The sequence below is a fragment of the Bombina bombina genome, chromosome 7 (genome assembly GCF_027579735.1).
Source record: "Bombina bombina isolate aBomBom1 chromosome 7, aBomBom1.pri, whole genome shotgun sequence".
NCBI classification, from domain to species: domain Eukaryota; kingdom Metazoa; phylum Chordata; class Amphibia; order Anura; family Bombinatoridae; genus Bombina; species Bombina bombina.
In genome coordinates this window covers 426,743,223-426,754,464 of record NC_069505.1, presented here as the reverse complement: position 1 = coordinate 426,754,464, position 11,242 = coordinate 426,743,223, and positions in this window count along the sequence as shown.

The following is an 11,242-nucleotide window of genomic DNA, read 5'->3' as shown; positions in this document are numbered from 1 at the left end:
TTCAAAACCAGAAATTCCTTATTAAAAAATCTTGTGGCTTTTTTAATCTATTTGCCATAATTTTGTAGCAGAAACAAAAGAACTTATCTCAATTTTCCCTTTTAACTCCAGAGCTATTTTAAAATGGAAAATAAGACAGAGCTTAATTGTCAGTCTGAGGAACTGTACAGATTTGTGCATAAAAATAAACGATTGTATTTCAAGCTGACAGTGCTGAGGTCACACATAGAAATTCTTACTATTTTTTAGGAGAAGATAGTGAGGTGATGTCAGCTACATCTCCAGGTGATGTGAGCTCATAGCACAGCAGTTGGGGGGCATTAGACAAAAGCCTTTTAACCTCTCTCCTTCAGTGACTCATTCTCCGCCTGCGCCTGGCAGGAAAAAACAGCTATGTTTGCCTTGTCTGATCCTGTTTGTGACATGTGGAGGGAGGGAGTGGGGGACTGTCCTTTCCGCCACCCACAGCTCCTAGACAAAATACATGCACAGCAGCCAGGAAGGGCACGTTGCTGTCACTGATGCCTAATTGTAAGCTCGTGGGACATCATTTCTATGACCAGACACTGACTGTGCAGAATATCTGCATTGATATGATGGAAAGTTATGTATGTATGTGTGTATAGACAGAAAACAGATAGATAGATAGATAGACCTAAATACATAGATAGATATATAGATAGATATATCTAAAGACATTGATAGATAGATAGATAGATAGATAGATAGATAGATCTAAAGACATAGATAGATAGATAGATAGATAGATAGATAGATAGATAGATACAGGTAGATAGATTGATGATATATAGATAGATAGATAGATAGATAGATAGATAGATAGATAGATACAGACAGACAGACAGACAGAAAGATAGATAGATAGATAGATCCATAGATAGATGATCTGAAGACATAGATAGATAGATGATAGATAGATAGATAGATAGATAGATAGATAGATACAGACAGACAGAAAGATAGATAGATAGATCCATAGATAGATGATCTGAAGACATAGATAGATAGATAGATAGATAGATAGAGATAGATAGATAGATAGATAGATATATCAAAAGACATAGATAGATAGATAGATAGATAGATAGACAGACGATAGATAGATAGATAGATAGATAGATAGATAGATAGATACAGACAGACAGACTGATATATAGACAGACAGACAGACAGACTGATATATAGACAGACAGACATAGATAGATAGATACAAATACATAGGTAGATAGATACAAAAAGATAAATAGATAGATAGATAGATAGAAAGACATAGATGATAGATTGATAGATACAAATATATAGGTAGATAGATAGATACAAAAAGATAAATAGATAGATAGATAGATAGAAAGACATAGATGATAGATTGATAGATAGATACAGAGGGGCATATTTATCAAGCTCCGTATGGAGCTTGATGCACCGTGTTTCTGGCGAGCCCTTAGGCTCACCGGAAACACAAGTTATGACCGCTGCTCCATAACCTGTCCACCTGCTCTGAGGCAGCGGACAGACATCACCGGAAATCAACCCGATCCAATACGATCGGGTTGATTGACACCCCCTGCTGGTGGCCGATTGGCCGCGAATCTGCAGGGGGCGGAATTGCACCAACAGCTCACAAGAACTGCTGGTGCAATGATAAATGCAGAGAGCGTATGCTGTTGGCATTTATCGATGGGCAGCAGACATGATCCGCTCGCACAATGATAATTCGGCCCCAAAGACATAGATAGATACATACAAACACATAGATGATAGATAGATAGATAGATAGATAGATAGAGACAGACAAAGACATATATGATAGATAGATTGATATATAGATAGATAGATAGATAGATAGATAGATAGATAGATAGATACAAAGACATAGATAGATAGATAGATAGATAGATAGATAGATAGATAGATAGATAGATAGATACAAAGACATAGATAGATAGATAGATAGATAGATAGATAGATAGATAGATAGATAGATAGATAGATAGATAGAGAGATAGATAGATACAAAGACATAGATAGATAGATAGATAGATAGATAGATAGATGATAGATAAATAGATAGATACAAAGACATAGATGATAGATAGATAGATAGATAGATAGATAGATGATAGATAGATAGATACAAAGTCATAGATAGATATATGAATAAATGCGATATAAAAGGATATCGAGTAGGTGATCCTCACTTCCTCAAAAGAGAAAAAGGAAACAACACAAAAATAGTGTAATATTGTTTAAACAGTGTTAGTATAAACTTTGCGTATACAAATGGCTACTCACATATGCCTGAGCTTTTGTCAGCTCAGATATAACGGCAGTCCTGAGTACAAAGCTGTCAGGATCAGCTATATCTGTGCATGTGTCTCATTCATAATCTTCCGAATCTCCAAGGGAAGAAAAATATAACAATAGTGTGATATTGTTAAATGAGCACTTTAATAAAATTGATACTTGAAATATTACTCACACTCTATGGGAGCTGTCTCTAAGCTCTAATTTAAATGCAGACCTGAATATTCTGGCTATCAGGTAAAGCCTTAGCAAATGATTCTGGAACCGCTTCCAATCAAAGTTATTTTATTAAAAACATAAAATTTATAAAAACAAATGCAATCTGGATAATATAGTCACTCGGGGTTACAGTGCAAATATGTTACAACATACAAGTTACACTTAGTTATTTAGCAGGATGGCAACGGATTAATACAATGTATCCGTGTAGTAGCCAAAGTCCTTGCATAGGAACAAAACACTCTTCACTATGACGTATTACCAGATGCGTAATCTCGACGTACGTTTCACCACACCCCTGTGGCTTTTTCAAGAAATGGTGCTTTATAGTCTTGGTGCAACCCTTCGATATCAGACAGATTAGTTGACGCTGGTTGAATTATATTTATCATATACATGGTCTGTCTGGCTATATGATAACCCAGTGTTTCACTAATCTTCAGGCAGCTGACTATATTTCCGGTTTGGAAATCATATTATTTGCCTGGTTAAAGAATCCTCTTTAGTATCATATATATGGTTCCTTTATTTATAAAGTATAATGTCTACTAGAGGCAATCGTTTTCATTAGTACCTAGTCACAACTTTGCTTAAGGTAATTAATATGTTTGTGTATCATGCTTAGATCGGAGAATAATAATATGAATATTTAAAAATATATCTGTATGTGTTTTCCTTAAAACAGCATTTTATAGGCAGTTAGCAATTTCTTTTGCAGTTTTCCATTTTTTAATTAAATCTTGAACCATTAGAAACACACCCAAAATGTGTTTAGGGATGAGCTATCTATGCAAATTACCTCCAACAGAGAGTTGTGCTTCAACCTTGCACACAAAAGTATTTTAATGTTCTATTCAGCTTTTCTAAATATAAGGCTTCTGCATTCTCTGTTTTAAATTACAATTTTTTTATCAGTGTAAAAATATTCTCTCTAGTGTAAATAAATCCTTTTTAAGGTCAGTATAAGCTAAATAAGCTCTTGCGCAATCAGTGGGTGAGATCTGATATGGCCTGGAAGAACTTTGTACAGATTTCAAAAACAATTTATTCAAAGTAACTAACTAACTAACTAACTAACTTCCTATCGATTAAAACTACAGATATAACTTGCAATTCTTATATATATATATATATATATATATATATATATATATATATATATATATATATATATATATAAAAACAATATTTCCCATCATTAAATGCTATAACAATCTGGTACACTAAACAGTAATTGAGCATCTATTTCCTTGCCAAATTTTGGTACAATCATTTTTGCTGTACCTATGTCTAAAATATCCCATACTGCTTCATTGAAAGAAAAAAAAAGTTTCACATCTATATCACAAAAAGAACCAAGATACCCAGGGTTTGTAGAAACTTCCAACCCAGGCTAAAGTGCCATTTTAAAGTTATTATATGCATTTAAAACGTGAGAACATCGTAAACAATGGCTGCATGGACTGTAAGACTGAAGACTATATTATTTTATAAAATAACTGGTGGTAGTTCTCTTTTGCATGCAAGTTGTTGACACCCTTCAACGTTACTCAAGGTTATCCCAACAGCAAACGTTTAAAGAATCATGAGAATTATAAATGCTGACACTAAATTGAGAAGTCACTGGGTAACATGCTGGATATATTTATAGCCAGAGGGTACAAGAAACATCAATTGTATAAACATCTAAAGAAATTTTACATCTTACGCATCACGAGCTGTTACATAAAGGGAAATATAAAAACAAAGCAGAACACATGACTTTCTCTAGTGATAAACATCTAGGAAAAGTATTATATGATTCGTGTCTGCCATTAACCATGGACTTCAACATGGCTCATAATGTAATGTTTTTATAAGGGGTAGAATTCTAAGGGACAGGTTAGTTCTCACAAACTAATTTTAGTTTTTCACCTCCCAAACACTAAGCAGAAATTTAGATATTTTAAACAAACATACCACATTATTGATTGCTTAGCTCTCAAGTTGCTTGTGTGGGATCTTATTTAGTAAAAAAGAGTTGACATATGTACCAGAATGATCAATCCTGGATCTGCCATCAGTACACCACTGAAGAATGGTATCTCAGAGTGACCCACCGGACTGACTAGTCACACCTATTCATTATGTGCCCCTCTACTGAGAGGAGTGGCAGGGTAAGAAACTCTAAACAGTCAGGAGTCCAGCACCCTTAAATGCCCAATGCTCGCTGCCAGGGTTCCTGCAAACCCCCAAACAGATGCACACAAGGATAGCAGCAGCATAAATTATAACCAATTTATTATGGCACAAGAAAAAAGTCCACAACGTTTCGGGGTGTTACCCCTTAATCATGTGAATCAAGTAAGAAACTCTTTCATTTATTAAGGTGGATATATAGATTAACTACAAATATGCATGGGAATCAGTTGGATGGGGAATGTAAACTTCATTGTTCTCTTCCAATAAACCATTGTATTTAAAATGATGTACAATTTGTAACTGTTTCCTGCTGCACATGTTGTCGCTTACATGATTGTACTTGTAGCAATTTATTACCCCCACCCCCCAAAAAAAAGAATAGACACTGAAGAAAGCATGCCCTTTGGCTTGAACACCAGTGTAGAGTGTCACATTTTACCTCTAAGGGCTAACCACTGCTAATTTACATGGAGAGTCACAATTGTTCATTTCAAACATCTTAGGTCTATGGACTTCCATGGTCATTAGTTACCAGTGAAGACCTAATGAGTGCCTAAGCATTGAGGTGGATGATTAATGAAAGCAGCAATTTATGTGTGTGCTCACCACAAATCCTATTATTTTAAGAAGTTTTTCTCAGAGTTGACCTGTTTATCATATCTGTCTGGTGTAATACTGACCTCTGGACACTCCAGGGGGAAATACAGCTAGTACAAAAAAAATGCAGAGGGCCCCATCTGAGGTGATGGAATGGAAGTGAGTTTAAGAAGCAATCTGGCACTTCATCCATGGTAGTGGTAAACATTGCTATTAACCTCCATAACAGGTCCTTATCACAAGCTGAAGTTTCATTTATCAACAAAGGCTTCAGCTTCCATCTACAGATTGCAGTGACTAAGACATGGTATAATCCTATGCTAATGTGTATATGGCGGAATACAAGAATGTCATCATGAATCTATTTAAGAACAATTAGATCTTTGTTTATAAAAGGTACACTGACAACATTTTTTGTTCGGAGAAATGTGGGGAATACAAATTAAAAACCTGGATTGACAACATCAATTACCTTGAACCCCTATTTAATGATAGATGACAGTAAATTGTAGCCTTTCTCCATCTCAGAATATCTATAAAGGCACTAGGTCTGCAGACTACATTATTGAGGAAAGAAACTTATCACGATTCTCTTTGCATGTAAGAAATCACCCCCCTGGGTAACTGAAGTCTATCACAACAACAGTTTACATAAGTCATGAGGAATAATGCTGACACTACACTAAGGCACACAACAGGGTAACATGAAAGTTAGACTTCTGGCCAGTGGGTAAAACAAACGTCAAATGGATAAACACATAGAGCAGCAGAAACTATTAGATACAAGAAGAGATGACAGCAAAGCCGAACAATGTTGTTACTACTTTAACAATCATGACGCTCATGGCGTTTGGACCTGTTTACTACAGACTCTGGCCTATCATATTGCTACTTGCATCCTCCCAGTATTCGTTTTAGAAGATGTAGAGGTCTAATGGATATGTAGTTCCTCATATATTATGAGAAGAAAATATGTCATACGAAACCAAGTTTCTTCTAATGCCAGCGTAGTGCTACTGTAATGTGATTTCATATCAATTTCTACATCACTCACCTCATGTTCTGAATTTGTTTCTTAAACGTAATAAAATTACCACAGATATGTTTATTCAGCACTGAAGAATGGCAGAGAATCTTGTAGGCAGCCAACGGATGTTGGCCACACCATGATGGACTAGTCACACTTGCTGGTCATGGTCACACTTGCTGGTCATGGTCACACTTGCTGGTCATGGTCACACTTGCTGGTCTTGGTCACACTTGCTGATCATAGTCACACTTGTTGATTATGCTTTTCCTTTACAGGTGATTGGGGACAGGAAACATTTACAATTAGAAGTGGTCATGTCCTTTTGCTTGAACACTAATATAGAGTGACATAGTTCCCCCTCAGGACTTATTATTACTATTCATATGATCTTTTGAATGACAGGTGCATAATTGACTTTAATTATCACACCTACTGGTTTCATTTTACACATCCTTGGTCTACAGATGGCAGTGGTCATTAGTTGCCTTATGGTCCCATCGGAGACCTAAGCATGGGGCTGGATGGTGGATAAAACCACCAATTCCCCGGCACATTTTCATTCTACATGTGGTGTGTGCATACTTCATGAATGAATCACAATATCTTACAGAAGTTATTTTATTATGGGTCAATAAATTGCATTGTATTTGGGTTGGTTACAGACTTAAAGGGACAGTCAACACCAAAGTTGTTATTGTTTAAAAAGATAGATAACGCCTTTACTATCCATCCCCCAGCTTTGCACAACCAATATTGTTATATTAATATACTTTATAATATTTAAACCTCTAAATTTCTGCCTGTTATCTAGTATTGTTTTATATATTTGTGTATATTATTGTTACATGAATTTATGGGTTTGGGGTACATATTGACTCAGGCATATTAAATCCTAGGGGGGTAAATTTAGTAGGGCACTAATTTGGGTATTCAAGCGCTTATTTAATCTTTGTTTGTTATTCTAAGTCACTACAGGCAGTCTCTTATCACATTGCTTTTCACAACAGGAGACTGCTAGTTCATGTGAGCCATATAGATAACATTGTGTTCTCTCCTGTGGAGTTGTTCATGACACTGCACTAATTGACTAAAAATGCAAGTCAATAGATAGTAAATAAATAGTCATGTGATCAGGGAGCTGTCAAAAGAGACTTAGGGGCCCATTTATCAAGCTCCGGATGGAGCTTTAGGCCCCGTGTTTCTAAAGACCGCTGCTCCATAACCCTGTCCACCTGCTCTGAGCAGGCGGACACACATCACCGAAAATCAACCCAATCGAGTACGATCAGGCTGATTGACACCTCCCTGCTGGCGGCGGCGTTGCACCAGCAGCTCACAAGAGCTGCTGGTGCAATGCTGAATACGGAGAGCGCATTGCTCTCCGCATTCAGCGAGGTCTGGCGGTCATGATCCGCACTGTCGGATCAGGTCCGCCAGACCTTTGATAAATATCCCCCTTACATACAAGGTAATCACAGAGGTTAAAAGTACATTAATATAACTGTGGGCTAGTTTACATTGAGCCATAATTAGGTTTGCGTGCGCTCGCAAACTAAATAAGCTGTCGGAAGCAATATCATTCACCGACTGCTTCCAACGGCCCGTTATAACTTAATTTTGGCAACCAGACTCCGGCTGCCGAAATCATTTTCGTGTCCCATACAAAGTATCAGAAGCTGCTAATCTTTAAATTAAAACCCAGTTTCCAATGCCCGCGCAAACTGTTAATACATTGTCAGAGGCTGCCGATACATTAACAAAAATTACACCCAGCTCAACTTGGTGTAAAACAGGAAAAAGGTGCTTTTTGAGACCTTTTTCCCATTGAAATCTAACCCGACATTTAAAATTTAAAAAAAACTAAGTTTAAATTAATCTAAAATTACAAAAAATAAAAAAGTCTAACATTACATAAAATAATAAACCAAATTATAAAAAATACAAAATTATACCTAATCCCTATAAAAATAAAAAGCCCCTCCAAATAAAAACACCCCCAAATCTAATACTAAACTACCAAAAGCACTTAAAAGGGCCTTTTGTAGGGCATTGCCCAAAATTAAACAGCTCTTTTACCATTAAAAAACTAAGTTCCCCTAACAGCAAAACCCCCCACCCACCAAACCCCCCAAAATAAAAAAAAAACACTAAAAAATCCTAAACTACCCAAATGGGGCATTTGTATGGGCATTGCCCTTAAAAGGACATTCAGCTCTTTTACTGCCCTTAAAAGGGCATTCAGCTCTTATATTGCCCATTAAATCCCATATCTAAAAAATAAAAAAAAATAAAAAAATTTAAAAAAAGTCTAACCCCCAGATAGGTACTCACGGTTCCTGAAGTCCGGCAGTGAAGTCTTCTTCCAAGCGGCACCCTCTTCTATCTTCATCCAGGACCGTGGAACTAAAGACCGGTGACTGCAGAACAAATTTCAGTAGCTCTGATCCTATTGGCTGATTTGAATTTGAAGAATCAAATCAGCCAATAAGAATGCAAGGTACTCCATATTTAAACGCTTAACTTGCATTCAATATTCAGTGTACAGCAGTGATCGTAGGAAGGGGATCCTCCACGCTCCTTGTCTCCGCGGTCACCGGTGTTTAGTTCTGCGGTCGCCGGTCTTCAGTTCCACGGTCCTGGATGAATATAGAAGAGGTCGACATTTGGGAAGTAGACTTCACCGCCGGACTTCAGGAACCGTGAGTACCTATCTGGAGGTTTTATTTTTTTTTTTTTATTTATTATTATGATTAGGGATTTAATTGGCGGTAAAAGAACTGAATGCCCTTTTAAGGGGAGTAAAAGTTTTTTTACTTTGGGGGGTTTGGTGGATGGGAGGTTTTACTGTTAGGGGGAACTTATTTTATTTTACAGGTAAAAGAGCTGTTTAACTTAGGATAATGCCCTACAAAAGGCCCTTTTAAGGGCTATTTGTAGTTTAGTATTAGATTAGGGGGTGCTTTTATTTTGGGGGGGCTTTTTTATTTTCATAGGGATTAGGTATTATTTTTATTTTTGGGTGGAAGCATTAACACAACGCTAACTTACACCTACACGAAAAGAGCGACCGCACGCAAAGCAGAAACTTTTTCAATGGAAACCTGGTACTAAAATGGAGCCATAATTTACTTTTAGCTGTCGGCCACTTCGGTAGTTTACGGCTCAATGGAAACAAGCCCACAGTTAGTTATGTGAAACTGGAGAATGGGTAATAAAGGAATTATCTATCTTTTTAAACAATAACATTTTTGGAGTAGACTGTCCCTAGAATTTGTCACATTTTCATTGTCATAGGACACCTGTCATGTTTATATCATAGAAAAAAATAAATATTGTTGCCACAATCAGTTAAAATCCAAAAAAAATACTTTTTTTGAAATTGCGGTTAAAATGACGTGGAGGAAACAGACATATCTCACACATTTCACACTCTGTAAATATCTTAATTTACCGTCCCCTTATAAGGACCCTTATTGTTGGCACACAAAAAAGTATTTAGTTACCTACCGTCAGACTCACTAATAGACCACATCCACCTATGACTTCTGACTTTATATGCAGTGTATTTATAAGCCTTGCTTTATCTGCTCACTATTTATATCATATTAAATTCATTTATACACTAGTTGTACATAATATATGTTGTGCCGCATGATAGGTTGTCTCATTTCCTAATCTTGTGCCCAAAGTTCTTGGGCCCGATCCAATATGCAGCGTCGCCCGCAAATGCCGGCGACGCTGAATTTTGCGCTGGTTTGGTATCGTATATACGGCGTAACCTAGAAGTTACGCCCGTATATTTCTGCCGTCGCCCGTAGTTTTTTGGGCCATAGGCAGGTATACCAAACCAGCGCAGTTTGGTATCCAATATACAGCGTAAGGACTTACATGGCGAAAATGGAGAAATCTTACTCCATTTTCACCTCGCCACAAAAAGCAGCCGTAAGAAGCCTTACGCTGTCTATTGGAGCCCCGTAACTACCTAAACTACCTGCAAAATAAAACCTAACACCTAACGCATGCGCAATGTCTATCTACCTGTCAACCGCGATCCCCCGCCGCAATCCCTAATAAAGTTATTAACCCCTAAACCGCCGCTCCCGGACCCCGCCGCCATCTACATAAACTAACCCCCTACTGTGAGCCCCTAAAACTGCCACCATCGAACTGATCTATCCCCTAATGTGAACCCCTAAAACCGCTGCCATCTACCTTATCTATCCCCTAATGTGAACCCCTTACACCGCCGCCATCTACCTGATCTATCCCCTAATGTGAACCCCTAAAACCGCCTCCATCTACCTGATCTATCCCCTAATGTGAACCCCTTACACCGCCGCCATCTACCTGATCTATCCCCTAATGTGAACCCCTAAAACCGCTGCCATCTACCTGATCTATCCCCTAATGTGAACCCCTTACACCGCCGCCATCTACCTGATCTATCCCCTAATCTGACCCCTTACACCGCCGCCACCTATATAAAAATTATTAACCCCTAATCTAATCCCCCTATACTGCCGCCAGCTATATTAATATTATTAACCCCTAATCTAATCCCCCTAAAATAATTATCTCTATTACTAGCCCTTAAAAGGGCCTTTTGCGGGGCTTTGCCCCGAAGTAAACAGCTCTTTTGCCCTATAACCTGCCCTCCCTACACCGCCGCCACCTATATTAATAGTATTAACCCCTAATGTAAGCCCCTTACACCGCCGCCATCTATATTAAATTTATTAACCCCTAATTTAATCTACCTACCCCGCCGCCAGCTATATTATCTATATTAACCTAACGTGCCGTAAGTCACTGGCAACTCCAGAAATTTGTATTTACGCAGATTTCTGGACATCGCTGGTTTATCCGACTTACGGCACGTTAGCATCTGAC